The sequence below is a fragment of the Mercenaria mercenaria genome, chromosome 9, assembly GCF_021730395.1.
Source record: "Mercenaria mercenaria strain notata chromosome 9, MADL_Memer_1, whole genome shotgun sequence".
Lineage (NCBI taxonomy): Eukaryota > Metazoa > Mollusca > Bivalvia > Venerida > Veneridae > Mercenaria > Mercenaria mercenaria.
The window spans coordinates 50,001,552-50,020,542 of NC_069369.1; the positions used below are offsets into that span (position 1 = coordinate 50,001,552).

An 18,991-nucleotide genomic window follows, 5' to 3' on the forward strand; every position below is an offset into this window, starting at 1 on the left:
AGGTGAGCTTTTGTGATCGCGCGGTGTCCGTAATCCGTCGTCCGTGCGTGCGTGCGTCCGTCCGTCCGTAAACTTTTTGCTTGTGACCACTCTAGAGGTCACATTTTTCATGGGATCTTTATGAAAGTTGGTCAGAATGTTTATCTTGATGATATCTAGGCCAAGTTCGAAACTGGGTCACGTGCCTTCAAAAAATAGGTCAGTAGGTCTAAAATTAGAAAAACCTTGTGACCTCTCTAGAGGCCATATATTTCAAAAGATCTTCATGAAAATTGGTCAGAATGTTCACCTTGATGATATCTAGGTCAAGTTTGAAACTGGGTCACAAGGCGTCCAAAACTAGGTCAGAAGGTCTAAAAATAGAAAAACCTTGTGACCTCTCTAGAGGCCATATATTTCAAAAGATCTTCATGAAAATTGGTCAGAGCGTTCATCTTGATGATATCTAGGTCAAGTTCGAAACTGGGTCACGTGCCTTCAAAAACTAGGTCAGTAGGTCAAATAATAGAAAAACCTTGTGACCTCTCTAGAGGCCACATTTTTCATGGGATCTGTATGAAAGTTGATCTGAATATTTATCTTGATGATATCTAGGACTAGTTCGAAACTGGGTCACGTGCAGTCAAAAACTAGGTCAGTAGGTCTAAAAATAGAGAAACCTTGTGACCTCTCTAAAGGCCATATATATCATGAGATCTTCATGAAAATTGGTCAGAATGTTCACCTTGATGATATCTAGGTCAAGTTCGAAAGTGGGTCACGTGCCCTCAAAAACTAGGTCAGTAGATCAAATAATAGAAAAACCTTGTGACCTCTCTAGAGGCCATATTTTTCATGGGATCTGTATGAAAGTTGGTCTGAATGTTCATCTATATGATATCTAGGTCATTTTCGAAAGTGGCTCACGTGCCGTCAAAAACTAGGTCAGTAGGTCAAATAATAGAAAAACCTTGTGACCTCTCTAAAGGCCATATCTTTCATGGGATCTGTATGAAAGTTGGTCTGAATGTTCATCTTGATGATATCTAGGTCAAGTTTGAAACAGGGTCATGTGCGGTCAAAAACTAGGTCAGTAGGTCTAAAAATAGAAAAACCTTGTGACCTCTCTAGAGGCCATACTTGTGAATGGATCTCCATAAAAATTGGTCAGAATGTTCATCTTGATGATATCTAGGTCAAGTTTGAAACTGGGTCACGTGCCTTAAAAAACTAGATCAGTAAGTCAAATAATAAAAAAAACTTTGTGACCTCTCTAGAGGCCATACTTTTCATGGGATCTGTATGAAAGTTGGTCTGAATGTTCATCTTGATGATATCTAGGTCAAGTTTGAAACTGGGTCAACTGCGGTCAAAAACTAGGTCAGTAGGTCTAAAAATAGAAAAAACTTGTGACCTCTCTAGAGGCCATATATTTCAAAATATCTTCATGAAAATTGGTCTGAATGTTCACCTTAATTATATCTAGATCAAGTTCGAAACTGGGTCACGTGCCGTCAAAAACTAGGTCAGTAGGTCTAAAAATAGAAAAACCTTCTGACCTCTCTAGAGGCCATATATTTCACAAGATCTTCATGGAAGTTGGTCTGAATGTTCATCTTGATGATATCTAGGTCAAGTTCGAAACTGGGTCACGTACCTTCAAAAACTAGGTCAGTAGGTCAAATAATAGAAAAACCTTGTGACCTCTCTAGAGGCCACATTTTTCATGGGATCTGTATGAAAGTTGATCTGAATGTTCATCTTGATGATATCTAGGACTAGTTCGAAACTGGGTCACGTGCAGTCAAAAACTAGGTCAGTAGGTCTAAAAATAGAAAAACCTTGTGACCTCTCTAAAGGCCATATATTTCATGAGATCTTCATGAAAATTGGTCAGAATATTTACCTTGATGATATCTAGGTCAAGTTCGAAAGTGGGTCACGTGCCCTCAGAAACTAGGTCAGTAGGTCAAATAATAGAAACCCTTGTGACCTCTCTAAAGGCCATATTTTTCATGAGATCTTCATGAAAATTAGTGAGAATGTTAACCTTGATGATATCTAGGTAAAATTCAAAACAGGGTCACGTACCTTCGAAAACTAGGTCAATAGGTCAAATAATAGAAAAACCTTGTGACCTCTCTAGAGACCATATTTTGCAATGGATCTTCTTGAAAATTGGTCAGAATTTTTATCTTGATAATATCTAGGTCAAGTTCAAAACTGGGTCACATGAGCTCAAAAACTAGGTCACTATGTCAAATAATAGGAAAAATGACTTCATACTCAAAACTGGGTTATGTGGGAAGAGGTGAGCGATTCAGGACCATCATGGTCCTCTTGTTTTGTTATAATAGATTTGTATATGACTAATGATTGCATGCAATGACCTTCACATTGAGAAGATATTCATTTGGATTTTAGTTCACGTACGAAATTTTGTCTCAGTAAAGGCTATCTACCAAATTATAAACATCTTCCATTTTTAATAGGCTGAATTTGTGACCCCAAATACAATCCTAATCTTGTCTTGATAAAAGCTGCAAATATACCAAATCGAGGGCTCAGAGCGAAACTAGTCCAAGTGTATATAGAAATAGAAGCAGATAGACTAGTTTCGCTCTGAGCCCTCGAAATGTGATGGTAATATGTGTATCCAGACTAAAGATAATTAGCAGGAACCATTTTTAAATTCTTAGTATCAGTGGCCTTGACCCCAGCAGTCTCAAATTTAATCCTAGATGTCGTCTTTAGTAAGCTATTTACACTCCAAGTCCCATCACTCTATTTCATTCCTAATTTAACTTATTGAGCGGAAACTGTTTTCCTATTTTAGTAACAGTGACTTTGACCTTGATCCATGTGACCCAAATATTCTCCCAAACTTTTGTCTTGATCAAACAAACCTATGATCTTCTTAACGCTGCCTGCCCAACCACCCGCCCAAACAACGATATACTTCATTCAAATAAACAGATTTTTGAAAACTTTTATGTACTTTTGTTTCTTTTTATTTAGTTTTTGATTCCCTGTGGATTTCAAACTTCTATAGTTATATTCATGCGAAATCCCTAGAGGCATATGTAAACAAATCAACTGCACTTCATTAAAAATATACAGATGAGTTTTTTTTATTCAAGACAAGTACATTTTGATATGAAATAAAACAAAAAGTACTAATTAAAACTTTATGCCGAGATAAAATCCAAGATAACGATTTTGGTGAATTTTAAAGTATACTGCTGGATATTGATATTGCTACAAAACTTCAGTAACAGAAATATCATTGTTTGGCATGTACGTTATCTTATGAACATTATTCATGACTATGGACTTAAACAAGTAACTTACACGAATCTTTTAAATCATCAATGAGAATATCTTCTGACTTGTATGGAAGTACATCTTTATACGACCATCCGTCACATCACCTGCTGCCCATTCGTCAAAGTCATGCCTACTTCCACGTACATATATCATAGCGTTCAAATTGCTGGATCCCCCTAGACACTTTCCTCTCGGCCAGTAGATTCTCTAGACATACCATTTGTGGAAACAGTATTAACTAGACATTTGAACATAATTTACTGTGAAATGTATTAACTAGATTATGTAAAACAAACATAATGAAACTGAGTAGTAAATAAATCTTATTCATAAATATAAATTGTTATTGTATAACGCAGAAAATTTCTTGCGTTAGAACTGTTCTGTTGAGACAATTATAATGTTCGTCTGTCGTTGTGACAAAATGGAGCAGCTTCTAAAGTCATCTTAAAACTTTCTTCATAATCTTAAACAAAAGGGCACTGAGGTCCTTGCATCCCGCGATTGACTAAGTTCTTACCCGGGAAAACTTAGTATCTATTTTGCCCTACAGATTTTCATAGAGACACACATTTGACAGTGTTTTATGTAAATCAGGTAGATCATTAACCAAGTCTTTCAATGATTTATCTAATGGCATAGCTTTTGACCTCAGATGCCCCAATTTTAAACTTGAAACTTTAAACAATGATCAATTGTGATTTTTATTTACTGTAGTTTCTTGACATGTGTTTTATAACACAGTGGTATTATACATCTGACGGTGCCTTTAATCGGACGACAAGTAATTTTATCCATATTAGAATTATATTCTTTTTTCCTTTATAAATGCTTCTGTTGTAGGGAAATGCTCGGTATGGTTTGAATTTAATACGATTAAAGGGGGCGACAACTGGGAAATACGAAAACAAAGTTCAACCAGTTAGCATTAGACTCAAGAAAAATTAAAAAAAGAAAACTGCAATTGAGAGACAATATCCTGCCTTTATAGACACACTCAGTTTGATTTCAGTAACTCTTTAGGAAAGATGATTATTCAGCAGATTACTTGCATATTTCCACCTGTAACGATTATGCAGCGTGGTCAGTTAATCTAGCAAATGTCATGGATTCTACACATCTCCTCATGTAACTAACAACTTCGTCACATGGCAGATAAGTGGAGGACCAATGAATTCAAACACAATTGTTACCTATCAAATCACTAAGAACACAAGCCAAGCTAGGGTAACGAAAGATATCACTTTGCGAAGTGTTTTGATAAATTTACTGGGCTAACTGGGCGGACTTGCAGTTTAATCGATTAGTGTTGCATTGCCTTGCATAAGTATATTACTTTTTGTAATGGTAAAGCATGGTACAAGAAAAAAAAATGTATTAGTAGTTACACATCATAACGTTTCACCGTGCACATCATCACACTTTGTTGTTATTAATCAAACTGATTACAGCAAATGAAAATATTCAACTCCTGCATGTCACAACCTTAAACCGCCCTTCTATATTATCCATGTGTGACAGAATTGTAACCTGTATCAAAATTTCCTCGTCATTTTGTCCATTTTAAAAATGAATACATATGTATTGTATACGGCTATGCTGTAAATCAGATACCAAGTCTCATTTTCGGTAAGAATCTCCATACTTAGTGGATAAATAACACACTGCATCGCGGCTCGGTATTCACCTATAACATAGGTTCAGGTTGGTAAAGCGATTCATACATCCACTTCGGTCGGTATCAATTCCGTTCATACCAAAGCAATGGAGTATTATTATTATTATTATTATTAGAAATTATTTTTAAAAATGTTTACCTCTTCTTTATAACCTAACATGATATTGTCCTGTTTGACAGTATAGAAATCCCAATCATGTTTAGAGTGTTGAGCCAGTGCAGAAAACAGTGGGGTAGATAAAGTCATATCACCCATATCATCCCCACCAGCCTCTAGAACAAGCACTGCATGCTCAGAATCTTCAGATAACCTTGAAGCGAGCACTGACCCCGCTGAGCCCGCACCAACTGAAATAGTAAATGATGGTACTTATATTTTCATGTTTGTTTACTCAAAAACTTTTCTAACTCCACACCTGGTTTTTTATTTTTATCTTTGCCAAATTGTCACAGATTTGAATGAAATTTGCACAAAATCTTTATGGATTATTTTATTATAATAAAACATAAGAACGATAATAGGCTGAAGTAAACTCACCAATTATTTACATCCACACGCCCCTATCATCCCCTAAGTACTAACGCATTATTATTTGATAAAGAAGATTTAACAATGGAGGAAAATTCACTGATATTCAACGAAGTGCAAAAGTTTATAAAACATACAGAATGGTTTAAATATTACATAGTATTAACAACAGATCAAAGAACATGTTACTAATATCTGACTAAATTTATTCACCATTGTTCAAAATTATATAAACGTTAAACATCTCGTGACAGTCGCAGACAGACAGGGAGACTCGTGCCGACACATCGAAATTTTTTTTCTTTGTATTTTTCTTGTGTGTGTGTTTTTTTGTTTTGTTTTTTTTCATCGTGAAAAAGTGTTTTTATCTTCAATACTTTATTTTCTCTTATAAACACGCGTATATCCGCCATCTGTAGTTTATTATTGCTCGAGTTTATATGATGTTTTTTTTTGTGTGTTCGTTTCTTTCTTCTATCTACAGATTAACGGAAAGACAGTGTCTCTAATGTTGTCAGAACTTATTGTCCGACCCTTTTGCCCTTTGATTATGTATGTTTGAATTGTAATTGTAATAACTTCATATCAAAGAGCAATAAAATATGATTAAATCAGAAAAGTAAACTCATTCAACCGTAAGGGTAACAATAAGGTAAACACTTAAATCAAAAGTCACATAATAGTCAATTCCAAATCACAGCACTACACATTGAACTGATGGATTTGATGAAATTCAAATTATTAGGGATTAGAGAGATCTAGATATATACTGAATGTTCAACATCGAGAAATACGCACTCTTGTTTTCGCGAATTAATATTGCACCCAGCTAATGTAGTGCAAAATCCCAACTGCAGAGCTCGTACATATTTTTCAATATTTCTCAATACAAATCTGATAATCTATTAACGCACACTTGCAGAATAGTATCCTATGTCAGGATAAGATCATGTTCTACCCGTTGAAGATTGTAATATTGGCCACAAAATTGTTTCATCCCGCAGATGGCACTACTTGCCACATAGAGACCAGCACCAGTTATGTTTTATGTAACTTAACTGATCATTAAATTAAGGCAGAGATAAAAACAAAAAACCATATTTGGAGTTAGAAATGTTGTTGAGTATATAATGTAATAAGATAATGTAAAAAGCAGCTAATATTATTGATATTGTAAATCTATGTATCACATATGTCACAATAAATTCAGAAAGAAAATTGAACATATATCACTAAAATTCAGAAAGAAAATTTAACAGATATCACTAAAATTCAGAAAGAAAATTTAACATATATCCAGAAAGAAAATTTAACATATATCACTAAAATTCAGAAAGAAAATTTAACATGTATCACTATAAACTTCATGCAGATGATACATCAAATAAATCGAGTCTGCTATTAATTTGCTTGGCGGCGTTCTAGGCTTCCAACGAATCTCCTCACACGCTGTAATACTTATTCAGCACCAATCAACATTTTGGGGTACGTATCGCTTATGAATAAATGTTTCTGAGATACAAGATTTTACACAGAGGCTAAGAGGCGTGAAAGATGTTGCAGTTCCCATAAACTTTCAAGAACATACTCCATCAAACCGACTGCTCATATTTTGCTTGGTTGCGTTTTATGCTTTAAAAGACATTCATATAGATTTTATAAACTATTACAACAGCAATCTTTAAGTTCTTTAAGTTCCCCATACTTGGATTCAGTGTTGTTATATTTATTGGCCCTTTGGAGTCATGGGGTCCATTCTATATCTCTTTAATAGATTTTCGCTTACCTCTCATTAACATACTTTGTCAATCAAATCGAGTCTGCTATTATTATATGCTTCCAGAGGGTTTTCTTATAGACTTTATCAATAAAAATTAAATACGGTAATCGCTTCATTCCAAAGAAATCGGCGTTAGTTAAGAGCAGGCTAACCCTAAATGTGTGACATTGACTTTTGTCATACTTAAACAATGAACTGTTAGAGGCAGTCGTACAAAAATACTTTAGGGAATTGAAGGTCAGTTGTTAAAGTTAGTGTTTTGTATTTCGAAACTGGAACCTTGTTGATGAAAGGAAGTGACCTTAAATTTTTGTTTCTTGTAGATAATTAAACACACAAATGAAAAATACGTAAACCTGACAAAAAGGTACACATGACAATGCGATGTTGTATTACAAAACTGCAGTTTGCGAACATAATAGTATAAGAAACCTACCTATGATATAATCATAGTCACGTGTATCTTGTCAACCACCGTAGTGCCTTTCCTCCATGAGATTATAAAGGACAGTAAAATAGCAAGTAGACCAACACCAAACATAGACATATAACGCCCCAGCTTTTAGACTAAGCTGCGACCTAGAAAATACAATACATAGTATTCGTCGTGATCTTGCGCCACATAATGCCCTATGCAATCAATTATCTAAACCATTTTAATTACTTTGGCACTGACATCAACAAAAAAGGTGAGTAAGTTGGATTTTATCGCTAATCGACACAGAAAGGTCATATATCGGTGAGAAGAAGTTTTACTGTGTTTAATGCCATTTTTGAAAAAAATACATATAGTACGGGGGTCAATAATATCTACCATGCACCACCTCCCTAGACTTTTTTTCATAGGCACCAATTTGTTCGGCAAGACCAACTCTTTCAAAATAAAAAATCCTCCCATGAAAAAACATTTTTGAACTATATATGATTTCACTGTTTCCATGGCAATTAACCTTTTATTTTTAAAAAGGACAACCATATAGATGATAATCAGTCATATCTTGGTCAGTTTTGGTGATAAAACAATAAAAATAGTATCAAAATGGAGCTAAGACATTGGCCTTTAAAAAGCAGCATTTTTATGTTAATTAACAATTTGCATATTCATGAATATTAATGAGAATGTAACAAAATGACACAAAATTTATTAGAAAATAATATTTTTTAAGTTTAAAGTCAATCTTAATGTACCAGACAGTTTTGGTCTGTTCTGAAAGTCTCTCAGTGTTTTCTTAAATAGTATTTTGTAACACTGATGGTAATTTTTTACTCCAAAATAGGTATGTTTAGTTAATTTGCATGAAATTAACCACGACCAAGATGACTGATTATCATCTATATGGTTGTCCTTTTCAAAAATGAACGGATACCTATGAAAAAGTCTGGGGGCTGGGGGTGGGGGCACATGGTAGACCTTATTACCCCCCCCCCCACGTAATATAACTTTAAAATATTAATCATATCAGTACAGATATAAAAGTTAATAAAGTAGCTGATATTCACTTTTTCAAAAGAATGATATATTGGCGACAGAAACTGTTTCAAACAACTCTTTATTCAAAAATTGAACTTCAAAATATACTGAACAGCAAAAAAACCCTATTCAGATGTATAACTGGGATAATTTTTAATAAAACACTTAAATTTATAATTTTGATTTGTATTCTTCATACCACATTACACTTGAAGAACTTAACGTGTTAAATATTAAAAAATCGATCAACCGCGATGTCAGTAGTCCAACAATAGCCGTTTTGCACGAAAATCTGGCTATATCTTCTGTGCGTCTGTTGCATTGTAACACCCCATTAGCGCGCTCGCGCTGAATTTGATTCAGTCGTGCCATGCCACCAAGAATATTTTTTTACTTTATGCTGTTTTTCGAGTGAGTAAATCATCAATGTTTCCAATGACAATAAAAAGCACAAAGAAAATCGTTAATTACACGCGCACGTGAATTTCGTGCAAAACGGCTATTGTGCGACTACTGACTTCACGGTTGACCGATTTTCAAAATTTAACACGTGAAGTTCTTCAAGTGAAATGTGGTATGAAGAACAAAAGTCAAATTTATAAATTTAAGTGTTTTATTAAGATATACCCCAGTTATACATCTGGATAGTTTCTTTTGCTGTTCGGTATATTATTATTAATATCATACTGCGCTGTGAACTAAAGTCCATACAATTGAAACATGTTTACTATACTAAGTAGTGCTTGACATAATACACATTCATTCTGGTTATATTTATTTTCTTCAGAAGGTAAGAATGAGTCAACCGTTCATGTGTTTTCGACAGCCAAAAAGAAAAAGATTCCTCCCTATGACAGATATCATAAAGTTTATTAAACAAAGCATTGTTTCATGATGACTGTCTTCGTGTAGATAGATTTTCTTTTATTTTCATATGGTTTAAATCAGTTTATGGTCATAATTAGACTAGTAATGAAAGTTTCTTCTTTTCTGTAGTGTCAAAATACTCCGACGTGACGAGTGATCCAACATTCTTTGAATATTTATCAGTTGTAATCCATACTGATTTTTATTACACATTTTGGAAAACATACATACTGTTTTATAGCTTTGAAAGGCTGTGTCGAGGTATAATGCATTCGGATACTTTCTACCATTACCGTTATTATGAACGTTTCCAGCACTGGCTGTCCACTAAATTGGTAAAAATATTTCATGAAGACATGTTTATGCAACACAATTGTGTTTACTGATTGTTATCATACCTTACAGAAACATGATTAGTTTATACTAATTTGTTTTAGCTCGGTTGTGATGAAAGCTTCAAGCTTGTAGTAACCACTCTCGAGTCTGCTTAAATTTTTGTATAAATTTCATTACCAGATTGAATATATTAAACAATTACATAATACGAGTAACAAATGACATACCTTTTCACGTACTTTTGACTTGTCTAAATGACCTTTGTAAATGGCACCAAAAAACAACAACAATTATTGCAGACGGCAATGAATCTGTAAACGATATATTCCTATAGCATAATTTCCAAGGTAAGTGTTGCAATAACTAAAATACATGACGACCTATAGTTTTTTTGCTGTATAAATATTTTAATGGGCTAAAAACAACTAACTGAAATTTATCGCCACATGTCGGACTACTTTAAACCCGCCGAGTGGTAAAGTGAGACAAATGCAACATTCTAGTTGAAAATTCGTTCCGATATTTAGGCCAAGAGAGAAACAGATATAACTAGATATTTTAAATATCCCAAGATAGGACAACATTAATGTTTATTTAACGTTATTAGGCTGGTATAATAACCTTCAAATGACAACGAACGAATATACGATTTGAGTAACTTCTGTAATGGTTATGTATAGAAGGAAGAACGTAACTGTGGATTCGTGAAAAGAAATCTTAAGACCCGGGGGTTCCGGGGCATAATTTTTCTCGAAACCGCAGGTACGTATGGAACCCATTTATGTATTTTCGTATGTTTTCATAAAGTAACTTTACTAAAACAACAATAAAGTACTAAGGCCTAAAAAAATCTTTGTTTCCGGTAAACATGCTAAAAATAATTAGGGTAGGTAGGTCGGAATTTTTTTTTTCATATTTTTTTTTTCATTAAGTGAGACTTTTCGGAAATTAATTTTGTGTCAGAAATGAATGCAAATAAGGAGGTTTTGCCTTTAGACCATCAGTTAGTTGATTTTTAATATCACTGACCATGTTTAAAGCATAAAAAAGGCAGTTTTGTAACTTTTTGTTTAAAAGTTGAAAAAAAAATTCTCCAAGGCCACATTTAGGGTCGGGCAAAAAATTTAGGATAGGTCGGGATACCGGAAACAAACACAATCTTTTATTTGACCTTCAGTTAATTCATAGCATATAGCTTGGTCACATAATGATCGGTTTACGCGTGTTAAAACGATCTTTTATGTATATAATATTTAGTTACTTACTGAACTCAGTTGATTGTGATCGGGACATTGGAGTACCCGCTAATTAGTCTTATCCGATACTTACAACGACGTTGTAGGTTCGAACCATACATGTGGCGTACTTTTTACCGATTTTTAGGAGTCACTTACATTTGATTTGTTTTTTAAAGCTTAATGATTTGGCAATTAATATTCAATCACTGTAATAGGTTTATATATGCCAAGTTATCAAGTTGCCTCTAAACAATAAAAAGATTAAATTCACAGTTAAACTAGACTACGAATTGAGGGTTCGCCGCGAGTTTGATCCCCGGGAGCGACGAATTTGACAACATTTCTAAATTAAACATGGATTAGTGTAAAAGAATTTGACAACATTTCTAAATTAAACATGGATTAGTGTAAAAGAATCCTCGGTTACTATGATAGAATGACGTCTGCAAAGTGGTTTGATCACGCATGAAAATGCTGTCTAAGTTAGATAGTAGGTTAATCGTACACGGGTAAACAACAAAAACGTGCATTTATACTTAAATTTAAGTAAGGTGATATCTTTAAGAGCGTTCATCTTTTCTCAAATGGGAAAACTTTAAACTAGCAAGCTAGTCTCACTGCATCAAGATATCATTTAAATACATGCAATCAAGGACGCTCTTTGTTACAGACGTAATAAGTTTTGTTACATTGTGTTTCTAGGTTACTATTAACTAGGTCTCCGCCATCAATGTACGTTCAAGGGCGTTTATTTTCATGTAAAAAGGAAGTTTGGTTCTAGGTCCCCGAGTTTAAATAGGCCATAGTTATAATGACATTATTTGAATATGAAAACATATTGACCTTGGATATATTCACGGTCCCGGATTAATACACAAATTCGCCCAACTCGCTCACCTGAATAGGACCTTTACCATCTGACCTTACTTCTGACCAAGTTTGGTGAATATCCTTTAAGAAGTTCATTAAAATAAAAGTTATGTAAATATTTTGTATACTTAGCTCTGGTGTCCCCTAAAACCGGACCAAGTAGAACCATTTGAACAAATTTGGGAGAGAACCTTACAGCTATGCTGAAGATGCATCAAGCTGTTTACAAGAGCGTTTTCTATTTTTAGCTCTAATGGCCCCTAAAAAGGGTCAAGTGCCCCCAGTTGAACAATTTTCGGAGAGGGCTACAGACCAGATTTGATGAATTCCAGTCAGTGTTTCATAAGAAGATGCCACCTAAAGGGTGTTTTTTTTCCATTTCAACCTCTAGCGGCTCCTAAAAGGGCCAAACATCCAAACTTGGAGAAGATCCCACAATGATGCTACAAAATGAGTTTGATGAAGATCCATCAAGCGGTTCATGAGAAAAAGTCTATATTTAGCGCTAGTGGCTCTTACTAGAGCTGAAAGGTCGGCTGTCCCTATTTGAACAAATTTAGAAGAGAACCTCATAATAATGTTACAGGCCAAGTTTGAAGGAGATCCATCCAGCGTTTAATGTGAAGAATTTAGCAGCCCTTAAAAGGGGCCAACTGCCCCTATTTAAACAAATTTGAAAGAGAACCTTACCATGATGCTACAGATCAAGTTTGGTGTAATTCTTTCTGGTAGTTTCAGAGGAGATGATGTTTAAGTAAAAATGTTGACGCAGGACTTCAGACGATGGACGAAGAAAAGCCGCACCATCCACATATACTAATAGCTCCCCTTGAACAAAAATCAGATAAACTAAGAATAAAAAAAAAGATATCATAAAGAAAATGTCAAAATGTCTGAGAAAAGCCGAAATTTTTATTAATATAAAAATAGATATGTCTACAAAACTTGTGTCAATCATGGACGTGGACAAAATCGACCGTCACGTGTTACATTTTGTTATGCATGAGGTGCCGATTTCCGTCTGTTTCATTTACGACGCAAACGACTGTAAAGTGCATGCACGTCCTCGCAGACACTCACTTGATAATGTCCTTTGGTATCGTGTTTCACGCTTCTCAGCCTACATGGTTGCATAAGGATAAATACGAACAAATTTTGATGCAATATTCCAACAACTTGCCATGCATTATAAAAAAATTAAAATACCGTGTCTAAAATATAAGACGATAGTCTGCCTTTCTCTGCATACATACATGTACCTATTTTTATAATTTTATCCTATAGTCGAGGTTTACCTCCTTAAACTGGTAAAACATTATTAAAAATCTTATTTGAATTGGTAACGAAAACCGCATTAACTTCAAAGTCACTAGTATTGTGAAGGGAAAAATATGTACTAGCTAAATAAATCATTGTAAAGTTCCGTGAAATAACCTGGAACTCGTTCTAATGCGTCATTGCTCAACAATACATATTGAAGGTTTAAAATATTCCAAACTATATCTTATTTAGTTGCTTCGTAAACTTCCGGCTAATTTGGAAACGACCATATACCGTGAAATATAAGAAAAGGTATGCTGTAGCGCCCAGGTATGACAATGATAATAAACAACTTATTTAAAAGAAGAACTGAATTTGCTGTTGTAAAATATAGGCAGACGAAAAAAAGAGAATCTGTCACCATTTAAAAAAACCAAACAACAACAACAAAAGAGTAAAAACATAAATTGAGAAAACAAAGGTAATGAAGACATATGAATTATGTACTGCTATTCCCCTGTCATCTAAAAAAGGATACAATTAGAATAAAACAAGAACAACAGTCGCACATAAAAAGCCAGATTTAAAGAAAGCAACCTGGCAATACATCACTCAACACGAAAAAAGAGGTACATTGCGGCTTAAACACATGCACCCATTAACACAAATGAATGAAGTAATCATAATAACATAGAAATAACAATCAGTCACTTATATATGTTGAAAGCAGTATAGCATGAAGCATTCAGTGAACATCGTCCCACATGTAGTTTTGGACTGCTTGAAATATATTCACGTCAATTCCGGTCTCCATTAAGAAGAGTATAAAGTAGTTGGAAGTCGTTTCAAAAAGACAGTATCTGATATCATTATAGTGGTGAAATTAAAAAAACAGATGATAATTACTATCTGGAGGACCACATTGACAAAGAGCTAGCTAGCTATGTGTTGGAGAAATGTTTTTTTCTTCTGGTTAAGTGTGCCAAGCATGATATAGATGCCATTTTCTGTCGCCGATATAGAACTAATTAGGGCATTTTAGAGCGTTTTCTTCAACTGTATTTATAGGAAGTTAATGAAGTTGAATTTTGCACCTTGGCATATAATGATCCATAAAATGCAGCCTTTTCAATATCCCGCATTTATTTATTTTACACCTATGTCCGAAATGTTTTATATTGAAAACTGGATAAGTCTGTTTTGGCGACCTGTGAGTTTGTCCTTTATTATAAAGACAACAACTGTCAATAAAAACAAGAAACTTGGAAATTCCACGAAAATCAGTTTTAAAATTTTGCATTAAGCCAACATGTTTTGTTTAAAAAGGGTCATGTTCTGTTATTCACATCTGACTATCATGCTATTCAGAAGTACAGGTACAACAAACATAGATATGTCATTACTATATGTTAAGCCATTAGTTTGACCATAGCCCTTTTGCATCAAAATGACCCTAATTTATCACATGTGGCCTAGACAAGGATTTGAACCTTGATCCGTTCCACATGATAAAAGATGCAGAAGTCGAACGCTTTATCCCTGTGCACCACGGTGAATTTTCAAAGCATGCTGATTAATAAAGTAATTCAGCGAAAACCATTTTATTATTTTTAGTAACAGTTATCTTGGCCGAATGACCCCAAAATATATTTCCAACCTCTATCTTTGGTAAAAACTACCTACATACTAACTTTGCTTCACAAACTAAAAGTACTGAGTGGAAGTCGTCTTTTCTCTAGTTTAGTAACTGTGACGTAAAATAATCTCCAAAACTAGTTCTATATTTAAGCTTTCTTCAAACCAAGTTTAATGACAATAAGTCAATCCCATCTAAAGCTATAAACCAGAAACCACTTTTATCGTGATCACTGTGAAAAAAAAAAACTATTTTAATAAAGGTGACATTCACCTTAAACCAATAGTATCAAAATAATGTTTATCACAAAAAAAATACTCAAGCCCTGACTAGGATTTAAACTGCAACCTTCCCGTTCCTCTCCAAAAAAGTTGACTTTCCCCAAACGCAATATATCACTGCGCCATTGTTGTAAAGCATGCATTGAAATGTTAATGTTCCGATAACTCAAATAAAAAAGGAAATAGTGTCATTCATAGCAGGAAACTGTACGTCTCACAAAGCAGATACAATATGTATCTAAAATTACTAGAATGTCTGCTGAAGCTAGGAGCAAAACAATCAGCATCTCATATTATTTTAAAACTAACTTCGAATCATATCAAAACTGTCATAAAACGGACGATTACCTTGAAGTATTTTAAACCACTACGCTCGTCCGCACAGTAGGAGGTTCAGAATTTTAAATGCATAATTTCTAGATGTCCTGTTTTTAAAATGTTTCTCACGGTTTTTCAGAATATAAACATGTGTATTAATGAAAGTCTCTACAGAAACCCTGACAGTGTCATATATTGCTAACTGATATTGAACTTTTTAGGTACAATAATTTAGATTTAAAGTTTACAATTCTAGTTATATATTTAAAACGTCTTTGCTATTGAATTATGCAGTTGTCTCTATGTCTATATTACATATTGTTCTGATAAATTATGCTATTTGCCTAAGTACTACAGATCTCATTTAATTTTTAACATACATTTGATTTAAATCATCCACTCTATAGTTAAAATCTAAAGGGAAACATTTTTCGATTCTTTTATTCATTTTAAATTATAGATGGTGTCTTTTGACATTCTTATAACTTAAAAATATACAGTGCAACACAACCATAATTGTAAGTTTAAGCAATTTTTAATGAAAAACTTTACGCATGAATACAAGTAATGCAGTCTTTAAGATATTTTAGACTTCCTCTGTTCAAAATATTAACACTTTCTGGTCTATTTATGACGATGTCATGATAAAATTTCAAGCACGACAACGCCCTCTTCGTGTTCTTATGTAAAGATTCGCTCAACAAACATACTACGTTCTGACGGTTTACCCTCACAATATCCACAGAGTAATAGTAAAAGAAATAAGTTTTAGTTAGCCTCATTTCTATAAAATTTTGCATTTAACGTACTTTTATTTTACTGGACAATTTCATTTGGTTTTAGTACAAGTTTCAGTAAGAAACGAATTAGATTTAATCGACTGATAATACTATTTATCCTCCTACTATCCCTTTATTTCGACACAATCTTGCTGCCGTGTAAATTATGGCTTTACATATCATTTGGCCTTCATAAGCAATCAAGGGACCAGGGTGATGTGCACTACCTACGAAATGCCTCTATTTAGTAACCAATATAACTTAATAACAAATACAACAATTACATTTCAAATGTCATTTAAGTAATTTACTTTTGTTAGTAGAGACCAAAGACTGCGACAAGGAAATGGCTAAAGTTTTACATTTTTACTTCAGCGTTCCTTCCTCGTATATGTTTTTATCTACTTGTTACTTCTATGCTATTATGTTTAAACATTCGTCATATGTGTGCAGGCTTTTTGGGATTAGTCTCCGTGGCCGAATGGTTAAGGTCTCTAACTTTGAATCACTTGCCCCTCAAAGGTGTGGGTTTGAGCCTCGCTCGTAGCGTTGATTTCTTCATATGAGGAAGCCATCCAGCTGGCTCACGGAAAGTAGATGCTTCCACCTAGGTGCCCGTACGTGATGAAATAATACACGGGGGTGTGATGTTAAATTCAATAAAAACAACGACAATATATACATGTATGTGTTCAGTCGCTGTTTCCGTTTATTGATTTTATAAATACCCCTATTTCCAATTTTCCACGTGGAGTGCTGTATCGGCGGCTGCGTTCTTTGAATGTGGCTTTTTTCCATAGTATTGCCTTTGTATATTTAGAGGAAGTACTACTTACATGTACTCCAACGGACTAATCTTCTTTTTTTCACATTTCATTTTTTCAATGCATACGAAGGCCGGTCTTACATCTTGAAATAGACCACTGCCAAATAGAGAAGACTTAAAATTCGCATCGTGTTTATATCATTTTATAAGAGAGAATGTTAGAATGGCTGAAAGGTTATTTAATCTGATAATAAGACCAACACGCACTCACAAAAAGACAGAACAAAATAAAATAAACATACAATGAGGATAAAACGATCAATTGGAGGAACACACCGTGGCAATGCCTTTGAATGGGCCGAGGAAAAAATACCAGCGGGGTGTTTAAACAGGTTGATGACCTCATACTTTACCCCTACTATGTTTCGAGGTCATAGGTTATAACAAATATAAATAACTGCAACATTCTTCCCTGATACATGAAATAGTTTCAGAGGATAAAAGAAGTGGTCATGTAAATTGTTGAAAAATGAAAACACGCACTCCTTAACTTTATAGAAGACAGAGCACAAAGAAGACACAAGAAACAGGCCAGAATACAGATATCAAAACAGATCAGTTCCAATGGGCTTTAAGAGCTGTCGACTATCAAGAAGTCCCACCTATTGCGTTAGACACAACCAAAGAGGAATTCATCGCTCGTTTAACTGCAGATAGGCTGACCACCAAACATGTGGCGTGTGTCAGAACAGTCGGGTCATAACCATGAAGTCATAAATCATTGTGCCATATATATGCATATACAAATTTAGACCTTCTTCTGTCACTCTTTAGTATCCTGAAATGAATCACATATTTAATGAGAATGATAGTGTGCTTGCTGCTATTTAATCAAATACGTGATGGCTCATTGTCTACGCAATGCCCGTGTAAGAGCAGCAAACCAGAAATCCAATAAAACAACGAAAAGGATTTGTCTTTACAAGATGTTGTTTGTGTAAATATATTCTAATTTTGCTTCTTTCTGTTATTTCTTTCTTAGGAGTGAAAGTTACCGTTCAACGTCTTCAGTAGGACAGGTCGGATTAGCTTTATGTGCATTAACCAAATCTTGAGTACACATATCAGTCGACGGCATGGAGAACATAATTTAGGTTGTTTATTGGCTACCGAAACACGAGTGTGCACTCTTGGGGAAGTCTCTTGGACAGTCTGAGTTAACACAACAGTCCTTTGTGTTGTTTTTCTTGTAATGATCAACATGTAGCTGAGGTTAGTGATGGAAGTGTAAATTTGGTTATGGCAATTGTCTGAATTCTAGGAATGCAATAATCTGTGTGACTTTGACATGGATAACCTCATTTTTGACAACATTTCGTACCTTGCAGTCACAAGACTTTTTGCTCGATCAATTCACACAACACGTTTGACGAGAGCAAATGTCATGTTAATGACCATTATGTCAGCATTTTGGAAAAGTGTACTCTCTTTGGCACCAGGGCTCATTGTGACCAGCCTTAAAACAACTGCATCACTGAAGAGGATTCGTCTCTTTGCGATAACTTGTACTGAAATATCAGACATGTATAAATGAGGGAAGAAACGGAATGCCAAAACTAAGTGTTGTACTGATTTTATTGCCTAGTTGTTTTATTTTGATGCGTCTAGCAACAGGGACATGTTGCTCAGCAAAGCCTTGCACATTCTCCGTCTCGTATTCCCTAGCAATGTCAGGCCAACGAATAACCCATCTCGTTTTGGGATACATAGTCCGGTTTGAAATGCACTTAATACATGGATGGTCAAAGAAGAATGTTTTGTCAGTTGCTACCGAGTTGATCCCCTGCATGTTATGTCTATACAGCTGCATATATAA

At 34.5% G+C, this 18,991-nt stretch overlaps 1 pseudogene; it reads right to left on the reverse strand.

Annotated features, from left to right (window-relative positions):
• Positions 1 to 18,699, reverse strand: part of LOC123546177 (alcohol dehydrogenase [acceptor]-like) — a 32,714-nt pseudogene extending 14,015 nt beyond the window's left edge.
• Positions 18,700 to 18,991: the final 292 nt, after the last annotated feature.